Source organism: Tympanuchus pallidicinctus, unplaced genomic scaffold (genome assembly GCF_026119805.1).
Source record: "Tympanuchus pallidicinctus isolate F22 unplaced genomic scaffold, pur_lepc_1.0 scaffold35, whole genome shotgun sequence".
NCBI lineage: Eukaryota > Metazoa > Chordata > Aves > Galliformes > Phasianidae > Tympanuchus > Tympanuchus pallidicinctus.
Genome location: NW_026294753.1, coordinates 1,683,911 through 1,700,792, shown reverse-complemented (window position 1 = coordinate 1,700,792; position 16,882 = coordinate 1,683,911). Strand labels below are relative to the sequence as shown.

Genomic DNA, 16,882 nt, shown 5'->3' with positions numbered 1-16,882 from the left:
CAGCTATTACTCAGAACACCCGTGGGAAGTGGATTTTTGCACTGAGCACAATGCTGGGAGTGTTTGTGCACACCTGGGGAACGGGAGCCTCAGGCAACATGGGGCACCAGACCGGGCAGACTGCAGTCACTGCAGGCACAAGGACTTCACTACAGACAGATCAGCAAAACCAGGGCAGCAAGGGGATTCCTCTCTGCAGCCTCATGGCCAAACAGGTTGGGGAGGAAATGGATCAGACTCCACTCTGGCACATTTCCACCCAAAGCACAGGCTAGGTGTGTTTGCTGGAATCTGCCCCGTGTGCGTAAGCATCTGTAGTTTTAATTGAAGGGTTTCTGGTGCTGCAAATGTATGCAAGGCAGCGTGAACGTGTCACGTTCAGACATGGTAACACCACTGATTGGTGTCTGTACCATCACTCAATGTGATGAGAGCAGTGGTGGGATTTCTTTTCCCTGCCCCAGGGTGGGACAGGCTGGGAGGAGTCCAGTGTGTCATTTCTCATTTGTGAAGCGAAACATCACTGCCACTTACACAGCAAAGGAACACGGGTGTCACCAGCTGCAGTAGATAAGGATTCTGTGGTCAGAGCCAGCTAAAGACGGAAGGAAAGTCTGTCTTAATTTGATTTTGCCTTTTATGAGCTCCTTCCAGCGCCCCATTCCCGACCCCACAAAACAATATGCAGACGTGGGAACAGGAGAAAAAACACTCCAGAAAAAAAGCAGTATAAAATAAAAGATAGACTAAACAAGAACTAGTCAGAGCCCACCAAGACTGCGATGTGTCACTACTTCTGCACGCCAGCCACAGGCATCCAACGCCGTGCTGGAAAGCAGCAGATGATGCGTTGGCTCACATAGTGGATAGGGGCACCCTGGCCCCACTAAACACAAAGGCAAAATGTCAAGTGACTTGTAGGGATGTCTGCATTTTGGGGCACCCCCTGGGTGCCCGTTGGAAGGATCTGCATCTGCTGGAAGAGGGAATTCTCAAAGTCACAACAAGAGAAATAGTCTGGAAACGGTTTAATATTGACTAATGCAATGCTAGACATGTGAAATGATGAGACAGCAGCCAAAAATAACCACAGTGTTCAAGGAGACTAAAACAAAAATCCCGAACAGCATCTACAGCAAAGTATTGGGGACTGCAGCACTGCAGCTGCAGAGAGGATCTGCTGCGTCACTGTCACACGGCTCCTGCACTGACACTCCCATCCCCTGCTGCACTCCTCGCAGTGCAAAATGACTTCCTCTGCCCCAGGAGCAGAGCTGGCAGCCTGCAAGGAGCAGAGCATTGCAGCCCCCCCAGCTGCTCAATGTCTGTAGGTGCTCAGAGCAGCGCTGCGGCTGGAACACAGTCCCTGCTGCTTCCCCATGCCCTTTTCTGCACAGCTGCAGCTCTGCTTTGGCTCCCCTTCCAAATTCCCACAACATCCGTGAGTCAAAGCTCGCTGCAAGCAGATCTGAGCCTTCAGCCATTGGGTAAAGCACCATCCATCAGGTTGTTCCTGCGAGAGCACCAAACCGAGCTGTGCGAAGCCTGTGCAATGGGAGGCCTGTGCCAAGGAATCTGGACCTCCTGCACAGAAACAGAACAGTACTTGCAAAGCCTCTCAGCATGCTGCTCACTGCCAGGTATCAAAAGGTGCCTAGCACTTAGCTATGCAGCAGCTAAGTTCTCTCTTTCTAGAAGCTCCACGTTGCCCCCATACTTCAATTTAGCAACATTTTTTTTCCTTATGGGCAGGCACTGACATTGGTAGGCAGGTGGATTGTGTCACACCACAGGCCAAGCTGCCTTCCTCACACTTCTGAGAGAAATGTCCCATACTGCACTGGAGGAAGATGCTTTTCCTCTTGGACTCAATGCCCCATGCTGCTACTTGTCCTCAGAAACAAATCTTGCTGTCACATTTCATTTCACAAACACCATGTGGGCATCTCTCCAGCACTTCACAGAGCTGGCAGCATTCTGCATGGGGAAAGCGGCCCCAGCTCAGTGCTGCCTTTGGGACACGTATCCAACACAGAGGGTCTGTCCTGCCCTCCCCAAAAATGTGGGGGTAGGGACACTGCCCTGCATAGAGAGCTATAAAATCAGCAGAGGAATAGAGCAGGTGCCGTTTGCTGCAGTTTGTAGAACACAAAGTGATGGGATATCAAAATGACCAGACAGAGATTCAGAGCAAGCAGCAAAGCCATAGGAATCACTGCCTGCAGGATGTTACCAAAAGTTCACACAAGTCCTGAAAATGATTAAAAAAAAAAAAAAGTGAATGGAAGAAACTTTCAAAGACCATTAAATGTAAAAACCATAAAGTCCTACGACTCAGGAAGTCTCAGGAAGTTAGAAATCGTACTGAATACCAGCACTGTTCTCATGTTCCTTCCAACACCTGCTTCGGATGCTGGTGCAGGTGGGATGCTGGGGATGCGGCTCCTTCATCCAACCCACAGCTCCCTCTCTGCTGCTTCTTCTCCCCCTCCCCTTCAGTCCACTTCTCCAAGCTCCATTTCCCTGGTAGCCAGCAATTGGTGAAACCTAAGACCTATCTTCCACCTCATTCCTAGAACCCATTTCTTGCCTCTGCTGGAGACATGACATGGGCTAAGCAAACCCTTGCTCTAATCCAGTAGATCTCTTACTATCTTCTCAGGCTCTTTTTTGTCCTGTTCTAAACATCTACCCAGGTCAGATAAGGTCAGCCTTGCCCCACAGGCAGGAATAACACTGACAAGTGCCATACCACATATAGGCTGCAGTGCCCCAAAGCATCAACCCAAGCAATTTTACCACCCAGCAGCATTTACAGAGCTGGGAAAGGCATCCTGCCACCATACACCAAACAAGATCAACATCAAGTACACTGCATCACTGTGCTCATTAGACACAAGCAACTTTAACCTCCACATTCTTAGCATTATAGCTGAGAGCCACATATGCAATGAAGGATCTCCACCGGCATGCAAATTACAGGGTGTTGTTTGTTTCTTCACACATCATCTGATCCGTGGCATACTGTGCTCTCCTGAAGGAGTGCTGGGAGGACATCCAAACCAGCACCTCTGCAAAACCCACTCCTTTCAGCTCTGGGAGCTTGCCTAGCCAAGAGGCTCGAGATGTTTCCACACAAATTCTGTTGAAAATGGGGATTACTGTGATTTCCTCACTGAAATCAGTCAAGTTTGTCAGTAGTGAAAGAGAAGTTTTGTAGTTTTACACCCATCAAAAGAAAAGCTTGGGGAGGTGCCATCGCTGCTGCCTGCGCTGCACTATAGCGTCTGCTGCACCATCTGCTTTATGCAGAAACCAAAGCACAGGCTGGCAGCCAGCGGGTGTGGGAGCTGCCCCTGGCACACAAATGCCATCCAGCAAGCTGCCAACTCCCAGGAGAGAACAAACACTGGGGAAGAGCCGAGCTCTGGAAAAAGGAAGCATGCAGGGCCGTGCTCCCATGGAGCAGGAAGCTCCATGTCACCCACAGGTTGTGTCTGAAGCCCCAGCTCGATGTGCCTGCAGGGTCACAGTTCTATACCTGCAACTCTGCTCTCTGTCAGCATCAATAAATGACCTGCAAATTTTCAAATGGAATGTACAGAGTTGCAGTTCAACTCAAAAATTTGACCATGTCTCTTTACCATACTTTTGTCAGACCTCTCTTACCAGAGGAAGGTACCTCTCACATCACCATCACACCTTACTCATGCCACTGCCTTTTGGCTGTATGTCCATTTGTGAACAACTGCTTTCAAGGATGAAGCACAAGTAGAGTGAAAATTCATCAGAACTTTGAGAACACCCTGAGAGCTGCAGCCACTGCCACTGAACCAGGCACTGATGCATCAGTTCCACAGCTACAAGGTCACAAATCCCATTACTCTTTTTATTTTTTGCTCTGCTTCGACCATTTCAGTGAGTACTGCAGACCCAACACTGCAGCTCCTTCAGCAGTGAACGCTGGTTGTTAGGAAAACAGCAAAGTAAGAGACAAGGATTGACTGTGAAGAACTATGGAAGGACACTCCAAGTCTCAGGACGGAATTTTCTGGTCCCACCTGAGCCTCTGCTGGCAGCTAGGAAAGATACAGAGATGATTAAAAGCATGGCTTCTACAGAGGGATTTTGCTGATAGATGAGAATTACTTAGCCTGGAAAATGCAATGATTCAGGACGAATACAACAGAGCTATAAAACTATGAGTGGTTTGAAGAAGAGGGATAAGGATCGAATATTCACTGCCTCTTTAATCACAACAAACAAGAAGAGATGCTGCTCCTTGTGATGCAGATAATTTTGGACTCTGCCACGGAGCACTGGGCGCTCCAAGTTTACATTGGTTTGAGGCAGACTGATAAAGCAGTGCAAGAGACATCTCTTGAGGGTTAATGGATCCACAGAAGGAACACTCAGCTCTGTAATTGCCTGTGCCACACAGGGCTGGAAGAGCACACAGGACCTACGTCCTGCAGGTTTGCTCTGTATCCACCACCTTCCCCAACGCCTTGTTGTTGGCCACTGCAGAAACACAGATACAACCGTGGTCTGATCCAGCAGCAATGTAATGGCTTGAGGTAGGGAAGCTGAACCCAGCTTGTAATGACAAAAGGAGAACATCTGTCCCACCAGATCTGCATAGAGCACTGGGGGAAACAAGGCTTAAGGCTTAGATGGGAGCCATGAGAAGTGGACCTTTCTTGGCAGATCTCGGCTCTCTTCAGTGCACTGGGCAAAGCAGCAGCTGTGCTTTGCTTCCTGACCTCTCCCAGAGGGAAAAGCCTTCTATCCCACATTGCACAACAGCACAGTGTGAAGAAGAGGCTTATCTCACCCACACACTGGCTACAGTGCACTTCTGGAGGCAGGGAGAGCTGTAAGGTGAGGGAAAGCATAGCAGACCTCTGGTCCTGAAGCTGTTACACAGGTAACCCAGCTGAAATCCTCCTTTCCTTCCAGAAGGCTGGCTGTTTGAAATCCCGAGAGGACTGTGTGCAGCCACACAACTTGAAAACACAGTCTGAAGGTGGACACGGGTAGCTCCACGCGTGTTTCCTTGTCATTCAGCATCTGCTGTGTCAGAAGGGCTCTGACTCAACACTTGCCTGAAGCATGGAAGCCCTACAAGGAGGCAACACAACTTCACGGAGGGAACAGTCATGTCCCAACTCAAGGCAGAGCTGTCAACAGCTTATTTAATAGCCTCTTTTGCATTTATTTATATATTAATTAGTTTTATGCCAACCTCGATGAACAAGACTCTGCTTATCTGCAAGAGCAACACAGAATCCTGCTAACTCACCTCAAAACTCCAAAGGGAGAATGATCCGGACCAAGGGAGCTTCTCATCTCTGAAACGAGGTGGGGTTTGGCCTTCCAAATAGGAAGAACACATATTTGTGAAGGCAGAGAAAGAAATGGGCCATACAGATTCACAGCTATGCTGGTTACTTAAACTGCTAAGAGTTACACCAGAGAGCTGAAGAAGCAGTAGGTGCAGGGGTGCAGGGCATCGGGGCTTCATTAAGGCCTTTGACACTGTCCCCCACGTGGATTTTCAGAAGCAAAGTTAAGGAAACAAGCAAGAATAAAAAGATGATGAGCAAACAAGAAGGGCCAGCCTCCCTGAAATTGCACCCTGGTTCAGTGTGAGAGCCAGAAGTCTTATCGGTAGTGGCAAAGGGATTGTTAAGAACTGCTATCGGAGATCAGCAGTCAGGGTGGACCAAAATACATCTCTAGACATGGTGAGCAATGGTTGTCAGGTAAGAACATAAGACACAGCATAAGTACAGAGCGATCTTTCCATTCATACATTTTCCTACTGCAATTCCTTTGTGGTGCTCAGTTCAGCAGCCTCATTAATGAAGCATGATACAGAGTGGGAAGGAGACTGAGAAGGTAGAGATTCTGCAAAGCTGAGAGAAATGGCAAGCCCAGAACACAACCCTGACACACAGAAGCTGTAGTTCCAAGCCCTGAGCATCTTCCTGGGCCAAGTCCTGCTCCGCAGGCAAGGGAACAACAGAAAAGTGGAATGAAACTGGTGGACTCACAACAGAAAGCTAACACAGAGTAAGATGCTGTCACCTACCTACAAGGTCACCTTCTGTGCAAAAAAGCCAAGTAACACTCTAGATACATTAAGACACGCTGTACACATGTCAGGGGAGGTCTTTTTTTTTTTCTCCTCCTCTGAGATAGGATGGTAACCCTCAGGTCTGTGCTATAGGGCTGAGCTGCATGACTGCAGCAGTGCCTTATTATCCAGCAATCAGCCAGGAAGAGCGGGCAGCTCAGTGCTGCACTGCAGGCAGAACTGCGGGGCTCTGCGCACAGCTCAGTGCTGCTCCGTGCAGCAACAACTGCAGCAGTGAGCAGCAGTGACACTGAATGGGAGGGGGAGGAAGAAGGGGTCGTCCCTTGGCACCCCTCCCAGCTCTGCTATGCTGGGAAATCCAACCTGGAGGTCCCTGCCTGCCGTCTCTTTGTCAGGTGCGAGGTTGGACTCTGGCTGAGCTCTGTGCTGGAACAGCCCATCTCCTCGGACAGCACTCACACGCCCAGTGTTCACTCTTTTAAGGCTGTGCTGTCAGCATAAGAGTCCAGACACCCTTCACTGATTTAAATCAGTATAAAATGGTGAAGGAATAAGAAAAAAAGAATAAGAAAAAAAAAAGAAGCAGCCAGCACAGACAGAGAATTGTTCATCCCATGCCAAGCCGCTGCCTCAGGCTGCAGATTAACGGCCGCGGTTCTCCTGCACACCAAAGAGCGCTTCAGGATACTGCCCCAAGGCCAAGTGCTGAGGGATGAGAACGCCATCAACGCCATCGGGAGAACAGCCCTGGCCTGGGCCGACTCCTGAGCTGCTGTTTGGAGCTGTATGGGAAGGCCCAGGCCAACCATGTCCAACCCGCAGGCCACTCGCGGCCCAGCACAGCTCGCAATGCCGCCATCATGGCGGCTGTGCCCCCATTGCTCACAGTGCTGGCAGAACGGGACAACATGGGGAGGCACGGGGCAGTGCTGACTCACTGATGGCCACACTTTTGTGCATTCTGATGGCTAAACACAGCCTTGCGAGCAGCAAAAGACACGCAGCCGTGCTTTCCACTTCGATAAAGGAATTTGAGGACAGGTTCCAAGGCTGCCAAACAATTATCAGTTTATAGCTGTGACTCCATTTCCAGTTGTCATAAATACATCACCTGCGAATTTTCTAATGGAACATGCAGAGCTGCAACAAAAAACCTGACCACGTCTCTTCACCAGACTTCCATCAACCTCTCTTACCAGAGGAAGACACCCCTCACACCACCATCACACCTTACTCATGCCATCACCTTTGGGCAGAACATCCATTTGTGAACAACTGCTTTCAAGGATGAAGCAAAGGAAGAGTGAAATTTCATTAAAAAAAAAATAATCTCTGAGAACACCCTGAGAGCTGCAGCCACTGCCATTGAACCAGGCACTGATGCATCAGTTTCACAGCTACAAGGTCACACATCCCACCAATCTTATGGTGCTGTTGCTTTCTTTCTTCCTAATGCTTTAATAAAAATAATAAAAGTTAAAATAAGTTTTGTTACTTACATATATTAACTATATATCCATATGTATTATGAGAGCTGCTCTGGAAAGTAATACCTCCTGTTTTATGATGTCAGTCCACGACATTATCAGAGTTGGATGTTGGTGGTACGGTAGTAGAGGTTGAACCTCCCCACCAATACCCTGTTATGTTTTGCTGCCGTGTGACAGATGGCAGCATTGGAGCACTCTGACAGAAAGGTGTCTGATGTGAAAGTGCATATGGAGCAAAGGTGGTTCACTGAATTCCTACACATGGAAAATAGGGCACTTTTAAGCATCCCAACAGTGGATGTGAGCACAGTGATGCATTTCAGCAGTGGTGACAGTGGGTCACCTCTGACTGTATAAACTGTGACAAGCACAGCATGCAGCTTTTGTTCATCACTGGTAAAAATGCACAGCTAAAGGTGGTGACTATACTAATCTAAACAGTGCTTTGTAGCTGAGAATTTGCTCCATCAAACACTCAGTGGATCAGTTGTAGTTTCCATGGAAATAAATAGGAGGTATTACTTTCAGAGCAGCCCAAGACAATTCCTCAGCCCAGGCAGGCCAGCAGATTGGGCACCCATGAGACAGGTCAGGCTGTGCCAAGGGTAAAGCACAAAGCAGCACTAACAGCAGTGACCCACTCACTCAGTAAGTCCTCCAGCAGGGAATTACACCTTACTGTCAGAATTCAAAACATATTCAAAGTTTTATCCCAGGTCTCCAGGAAGATGCTGATGCTGGGGGCTTTCCTCTTTGGTGCACAGTCCCCAGGGAAGACAGTCCCTGGCTGCCTGCTGACACCTGGTGTACATCCAACACTCACAGACCCAGAACGCATTGCTTTTACCCATTTAGGGTGCTGCACTGGGATGTCCAGACAGAACTGCTCCTGCCCCAGCTACGGCAGCGAGAATGTGTGGGGCTGGATGAAGGCTGCAATCAGCAATAATTCAGATGGAAGGCCATCCTGAAGAAGCCAAGGACCATGAATTAGGTGATGAGCACAGCAGCTGTTACTCCCAAAGAGAGGATTTAGACTTGGTTTGAACTGTAACCTCCCAGCAGCAGGGCCACCTGTATGGGAGCCTGCATCAGCTCACACATGTGCATGCATCTGGCAGCACTGCACAGCTCAGCAGCATTGGGACAGCACAGAGCTAGAGCACAGAGCTGCACTCCTCAGCTCAGCCAGCGGAGGAACACCAGGGGTTAATGGTATGGAGAGAGGAGGAGGAAGCGGTCAGCCATTTGAAACTCCTCTGGCATGAAGGCTGGGTTAGGTTACACCACTGCTCCCCTGCACCAGCAGCATCCTTCAGCTGCGTCAGGGAGCTGCCAGCACAGCAAGAAGAGCTCTGCAGCACCGTCTTCTATCTGCTGCTCCTTTTGCAATTCATAAAACCTGTGCTCCACCTAAACAGATGATTTGGGTTGCTGTTCCTGAACTTCCCCTGCCTGCTGGGGGCTCTGCAGCACAGCCCAGAGAGCCTCTGTTCCACCAGGACCACGCAAAGCAGCAGGTAATGCCACCAGGACCATGTGAAACAGCAAGCAAGTTCTCTATAACCACGTAAAGCAGCGGGCAATGCCACCAGAACCACACAAAGTAATGGGAAACGCTACCAGGACCATGCAAAGCTGCAGGCAATACCACCAGGACCATGTGAAACAGCAAGGTCAATGTGTCCACACAAAGCTGCAGGCAATGCAATCAGGACCACGCAACGCAGCATGCAAGATGGGGCAGGAACACCAAGCAGATCCCCACCTGCAGGCTCTGACTCAAACATGCTACAAAAAAAAGAGTAGTGATTCCTCCCCAAATCATTTGTGCCAGGTCCACCTGGTGCAAAAATAAAACAAAAAAGACAAACAAAAAAACACCAAAAAGGGTTTCACAGCTATTAAATGGAGGCTGGCTGGGACATGCCAGGAATAATCTCTGAATCCTTCACCATCACCCAATACAAGCTCGGGGCACGCTGTCCTCTGGCTGTGCCACACATAATGACAACCCAGGACTTCCTTATGATGGCCCTGAGCTCACCCCCCAACCCACAGGTTTAGGATCCACCTTTTTTGTTCATTGGCAAAGTGTGAAGTCAAACGAAAGGAGGGATACAGGAACTCATGTCACTCTCTTCAATGTGATTTATGCAATGAAGATAGCTGGGTAGATTGGGAGACTAACAGGAGTCTTTTGTATTCAATCTTGTATTCAATATTCAGTACTGCTGAAAATACCCTCAGGTAACAAGGAAACCAACTAAATAACTTTTACAGAAAGACGACAGTGGGATCTTTGAAGGAACTTTTTATGCCTCTGTGAGAGTGTACTTGTAGCTGTTGTGACCTAAACAATTTAACCTCAATATTAATATTCAGAGACTATTAAGAGTAATAAGATGCTGCCTGCCCCATGCTGCAAGCAGCCTAAAAGAATGCTTCAGAGAGATACACACTGAATGGATCAGCATTTTTGGAAGCATGCTGGTGTTTTTCCAAAGCAGTTGTTCTGCTGGGGGGAGCAATGGTACCCAACACCAGCCCCACAGTTTTAGGGGAAAGCAGATCTTGGGGTCCCTGCTCCTCTCTGGAATGGGACTGCTGTGAGGTGAGCTCCCGCAGGCAGACATGAGATGGGAAATTTGGGAGCACAGCCCAGGTTGCCATTAAGCAGCCACAAGTCATACAGGCGTTCTCCCAGTGCACAGACAACAAAAAGGTTGCCAGGATGGTGTGGGAACACCTGGCAGCTGTGCCACTGAGAAAGGCCAACTCAGAACACATCCCCTGAGTGAAATCATGGACAGAATCATAGAATGGCCTGGGTTGGAAGGGACCCAAGGATCATCAAGTTCCAGCCCCTCTGCCACAGGCAGGGCCACCAACCTGCGATCTGGTACCAGACCAGGTCACCCAGGGCTCCATCCATCCAACCTCGTCTTGAACAGCTCCAGGGACAGAGCATCCACTCCTCTCTGGGCAGCCTGTTCCAGCACTCCTTTGCAGCAGGCTGAGAACGATGAGGGAAAAAGGCTGTATGTAGATTAGAGGTCTGAGGACTGGACAGGGCATCCAGCAGCTGCTATTGGGATTCTTCTTAACATAGGAGAGTGCTAGAGAGACAAGCGGCCTCTGATCCCTCTGTGCAGGAAAGTACCTGAGTTACTCTGTTAGCTTGCAGAAAGTTCATCCCCTGCTGCTAGGGATTGCCGCTGGGGTGTCAGAATTTCCCAGGGGAAAGATCCTCCCTGACATCCAGCTGCAGCAAGCAGCCAGAAAGCCATTCAGATGACAGAACATGGGCTGGGATTTCCAGCAGGAAGGTGCTGAGTGATATTTCTCCCAAAGGATTGAATACAACTTCAAAGCTCACCCAGCTCCTGTAAACCTCACGTCCATAAGGCCATAAAAGGGCTCAAGATGCCCATCAATTCACCATTACCATAGGAAAACTTTGTTTCAAATTTGCAGTTTCTTGCAAAAAAACCAGTCTGGATACATCCTACTGACAAGAAAGAGGCAGCTCCTAGGCAGCCTGCCTTGATGGTTTTGAAGCCCACTGGCATCTGATGGACCACAGACAACAAAAGGCTTAGGACAAAAGATGGACAAATTCTTTTGCTCTCGAAGCACTCACGCTCCCGCAAGCATTACACAAGATGCTAATGAGGGAACAAGCAGGCTTAATGCCAAGCATTAATTTCTCTGAATCCAATCCTAAAAGACCAGAGCCAAGAGAGGACACATGCTTTTCTCACAAGAAGCAGAGAATGACGAACCAAACCTAATACCAGATGGGAGCACAGGGTCTCCTTCCATCACTGCTGGGCACAGCTGCTAACCACTCTCACCTCCTGCTTTGCTCTTTCTGTGTCCTCTTTCCCTTTGCACTGCCTGGGCTGAAGGACGGATATTCCACAGGAAGGAAGGACTGCCTTGGCTGCACTGAGATGGGACCACATGGCTTCCTGCCCCGAGCTGCTCCTTTCTACATAAGAGGAAAGAATTGGAAAATCTGCATTTTCTGCCTCATCCAGGTCGCCAGTAAGGCGGTGAACTTCATCCCAAGCACCACATCACCTAGTGCAGCTCCTGTTCCAAAGAGGGCTTCTGTCAAAACTGAGAGGTGAGCAGTGCTGATCCTCTTGGGGGGGCGCTGGGGAGGCAGTTCCTGCTGCAGAGAGCTGCAGGAGGGGGCTCACAGCCACCGCTGCTGCTGGAGGGATGGGGAGAATGCAGGACCTTCCCCACTTCCCAGTGCCACCCCTCTCCCCCCAACAGCAAGTCTTCCCAGGACTGCAGAACAGCCACAGCAGACAACAGGAGGTGACTGTTTTCCTGCCCCCAGCAATTGCTGTCTGACTGCGCCTGTGCCAACCTCACACGCACCTTTCACTCCTGGCTGCCAGGAGTTCACCTTTGCTGCCTGAGTTCTGCAGCACAGGGGGACCCAGCCCCCAACCCCCCTTCCCCCCCCTCAGCAGGCTGCAGCATTGCTTTGGGTCACCTTCACCAACTCACAGCTTCAGAGCTTTCTCACATCACTGTCAGTTATTCTGCACTCATTCCCCCCTCCACAGTGGATCTGTGGCAATTCGTTACAGAGAGCAAGAAGCTCTATTTCAAACCATTGCTATGCTTTGCACAGTGTAAAAAACAAAGCTACACAAAAGCAACTTCAAGTGAATTTAAGATCCTGTGCAGATTCTTCACCACATTCTATAACCAATCTCAGAGAAACTTCAACACAAACACATATTATATGGGATGCTCTCATGTCAAGCCACTAAACACATGCAACAACAATAAAACAAAGCCAAACAGTGCATATACAGGATGTTACACAAACAATGAAGTGAGAAGCTTCATTAAGATTTCTCAACTGCTCCCAGTTCGAATTCTCAGCCCAATGCAGCACTAACAGCCACTTATCAGCACACAGGAATCACTGTTCCTCAGTAACAACAGACATATTTCCAAATGATTCACACTACCTGAGGAATTAATGCTTTTTCGACTCTGTTCCAGATCCCAGGTCAGGATTCTCCTTTCTATTCCGGTAAATTCCACCACGATATCACGTGTAGCAACAAGTTCTCGAAGCGGTTTCGTCAGATTTTTTCCTTTAAGGTAACCCTCTGCACTCCCACGTGAGGCACAGGCATCTATCTCAAAGGCACTGCTGAAAGCACTGCAGTGAGATCAGATGATGGCACAAGCCTGGGGTTCCTGCAGCCTCCTTCCAGCTCAGGAAACACAGCCGAGATTCTCAAAGTCACCCAACAGGGCAGCCACAAGCCAGCGCTGTAGCTTAAAGCCCAGACAACACATAGAAAAGCATCCTAAGGAAAAGAAATGTTGAGAACGGAAGTGAAAACAAAGCCTGACAGCTGCTGCTGCAGCACGGGAGGTTGCAGCACTGCAGCAAGAGCCGCCGTTCCCAGCTGTGCCGTGCTGCATGCAGAGCTGACGCCAGCAAGCATCACATCAGGAACCCTCCCTGCACCACCTTCAGCTGCTTCACCTTTCTGCAGGCATACTGCGTGCTGTCAGAAGGAATGTGGTAAGTAAAACATTCAAGGTAAAGACAATCACAGAATCACAGAATGGCCTGGGCTGAAAAGGACCACAGCGCTCATCCAGCTCCAACCCCCTGCTGTGTGCAGGTCGCCAACCAGCAGCCCAGGCTGCCCAGAGCCACATCCAGCCTGGCCTTGAATGCCTGCAGGGACGGGGCATCCACAGCCTCCTTGGGCAACCTGTTCCAGTGCCTCACCACGCTCTGAGTGAAAAATCTCCTAATATCCCAACCCCCTCCATCTCAGTTTGAAACCATCCCCCCTTGTCCGATCACTATCCACAGATGGGTTTCCGCTGAAGAGCTCCTCGAGCCTGTGCTCATTTTAACTGGTCAGATAGAAAGGCTCATTTTCAGCTTAGGACAGAGCTACTACTGAGAGGTCAGCTGAAACAACTGTGGATTAAAACACATATTTGGAAACTACCAACTCAGGCCTGACTGTATCACACAGTGACAGTATGACCACTCTGCAGCCACTCCTCCAGCTTCTCTTGCCGTGGCACCTGCATGGCAAAGGCAGTGTTGCCCACCTCGCTCACCCTGCACCCTTCCAGCAGCCATGAGATGAGTTGACCTGCTCACCTGCTGACCCGCGTGCCCAGAGCTGGAAGTGCTGCTGTGACACTGGTCAGCCCTCTTGCATCGCCTCCTCCAGCAGCGGACTCCTTCCTCTCCTATCATGCAGGCTGACACACGAGCCCCAGGCTTCAGGGTCTGTAATATTAACCAGCAAAGCTCGCTCTCACCAGGGCTAAGAATGCCTCAGTGCTCACATCCTCCTCCCTCTGCTCTGCTTTTAGTGCACTAGAGGATGCATCTGGTCTCAGCCCTTAAGGTGTCTGCAGGTGGCTGAATGAGAGCTGCCCTACTTCTGAATAAATCCAATCAAGAAATGTGGGTTTTCATTCACCACCACATTCACCATCTGCCCCTCACAGAACCAAAAAAGGTCACAAATTAAAACTGCAAACCTCAAAAGCATCTAAGTTAGTGATTTGATCTGAAACTGGGTAAGGTTTGGATACTATAGCCTGGGCTGTTTGGGAGATCAAACTATGACTTCATCTACCACTTAAAAATCAATTAGCTGCTCGCATCCAGAACGGCGCTGACATCAGCAAAACGTACAGCAAGATGGTCAGAGCCTGCACTGTCCCCTTTGTGATGGGAGGGAGTAAAGCAGAAGGGCAGCCTGCAGCTCACACAGCATCACACACGCGAGCAGCTGCCCCCTCACCTGGAGTACCAGTGGGTTTTGCTGACCCAAGCTCAATACGGCGGATCAGGCCCTGATTTATTTGGCATTGAGAAGATATTTGAGGTTCGCAGAACCAAAGGAAGCTCAGGCACACTGGGGCAGGATGGTTGGGACCAAAGCGAACACAGTTCTGTACTCACATGCTCTAAACATGAGGCCTACTTCAGCCAAGAGTGGGCAGCACAGTGTGCAAGCAGCAGCTCCACCAGCACAGCACAGCCAAAGGGAACACGGGGTGGTGGTACAGATGCAAACACAGGTACACAGTTGGCAATACTTTATGCCATCAGGGAGCACTCTCTTTGCACAACTGATCTCACACACTCTGGATCAGATCCTCACACTGAAGTTTCAGCCAGTTTGCACCATTCTTAACTTGCTCCATGCTGCCCTTCCCTGCCCAGAGCATCCCTGCAGGCAGGATGGGACCAGAGTTACAGAGATGGGGGGGACAGGTTCATTTCTGCACTCCCAATGCAGGGCTGCACCCTGTGTCACTGGGGCAGAGCTGCAGAGGGATGCCAGGGGAGAAAGGAAAGGCAGAGCCACCTTCTCCAGCCACAGCGCCCACAGCACCAAGCCGGCATTTCCCAAAACCACAACTGGAGAGAACAGAATGACACCACAGTCTCCTCCAAGCTGACAGCACAGCAGAAACAGCTCCTAACTCCCCTCTGTCACACGAAAACTAACACAGCAGCTGACATCTTCTTATATTTTATAGCTGTGCAGTTTGGCATTCCTGCTCCTAAACAAGAGAATGTTGCATTTCCTTCCCAGCGCTCGTGGTGTGGATCCCAACGCCAACACAGCTCATCCAGTTCTCAATGCTGCAGACAGAGGACTCTCCTACCAAACTACTACGGACCACATTAAAACCCATTCACATTTTCTAAACGCCCTCCATCTTTTCAACCCTTGATTCCAACGGTGCACAGGCCCTTCTGGATTGTGTTTCTATAAGAATCCCAAATATTCGGGAACGAGAATGTTAAACTTGCTGCAAAACCCCTGTGAGCAAGCACCTATATAGCACCAGTTGTTCTACCAAGGAGGAAATAGCAACTGCTCATGCACAGTGTGTGTGTTGCTGTGCACAGTGCCCAGGCAGGGCTGTTTGTTGCACCTGTGTATTGCACTCCACCCTGCTGAGGGTTAAAGAACAGAGGGCTGAACTGCACTTACAACCCCTTATCTGCTCAGATTAGGGTCCTGCAGGGCAGCATCACCACCAAAACCCGCAGAGGCAGAGGCACAGGGAGAGCCAGGCCCAAATGGTCGCATTCTGGTGGCTAAAATGCAATGCCGTACATTGCGCTCAGCCATCTCAGAACACGCTCTGATGGTCAGGCTGCTGAGACAACAGAAATCCCACCAACCCCCCAGGAGCAGCGGTGCTCAGCTCCTCACATCGGGCTGTCTGTGGTGATGTCTTCTGGATTCTGGGGGAGAGGCACAGAGCTGTCAGGAGGGCTGAGGGGGGGGTGATGGAAAGGCTGTGCCCATGAGGGTGGTGGGCATGGAACTCAGGGAGTGCTGGGACACCACCCCCAGCCACAGGGTTTGGGTGGTGCTGTGGGGGCTCAGAGACCCCCATGGGTCCCTTCCAAGTGAGAATCCCCTGTGGCTCTACAACTTGTGCTGCACTTGTCAGCACAAAACATGGCGCTGCTACTACTCATCATCATCATGTCGATCTCCCAAAACAAATGGCCTCCCAGACAAGATGATTTGCCTCATTTTAGCTTAACACTGACACCCAAACTGTCCCATGCTGTGATGTGGCTCAGCTACACCACATCACATTGGTTTCCTCACTGCCCACCACCCCCAGTGGGACAGAGACGGGTACAACTAGAGTGCACAGCACTGGGGTAACATCACACCATTACCCACATGGAAGGACAAACCAGCTCAGACTTGGCTGCAAGACTGTTGGATTTATTACTATTATTTTAATATTCCCATCCCTGGTTGGAGCCAGATTTGAGGGCACCCATTTTAGAACAAGAGCCGTTTTTGCTAACATGCACCAACTCGTGTTAAAGGAATAAATCCAGTCACCTCTCCTTAGAGCACAGAGATGACAGACAGCCTGCAGTGCTGTGACCTGCACTGGCTCTCTGGAAAGCACAAACCAGCCCAGCTGCCCTGAAATGAAGTGAGGAAGTCTGAATGCTTACAGGGTGATGGGAAAGCTGAGGCTGGACAGCCACTCCGAGGCGAGCATGGTTACAGAGGACCTCCTTCCACATCCCCTTGTCCTCATTTAGCCCTTCAGCTCTCCCAGCTCAGCGTTGGGTTCTGCTGTACACCCAGCTGGTCCTAGCACCGGAGCCATCCTCACACAGAAGCTCTGACACAAAAGGGGATCTGTGCTTCTGCAAACCGACCCACGGGTTTCACCAACCACCCAACACAGGGAATGCTGGCTTTGGGCTCACACA

At 50.0% G+C, this 16,882-nt stretch overlaps 1 protein-coding gene across 2 annotated transcripts in view; it reads right to left on the bottom strand.

The window, feature by feature from the left end:
• LUZP1 (leucine zipper protein 1) overlaps positions 1-16,882 on the bottom strand; it is a 35,110-nt gene that overhangs the window by 16,807 nt on the left and 1,421 nt on the right. The window contains exon 1 of one of the 2 annotated variants that reach the window (XM_052699174.1): positions 12,591-13,073. The exons of the other annotated variant lie outside the window; for it this stretch is intronic. The gene's annotated coding sequence lies outside the window, so the exon portion shown is untranslated. Of the gene's footprint in view, positions 1-12,590; positions 13,074-16,882 lie in introns of those variants that run through there. 2 annotated transcript variants of the gene reach the window in all.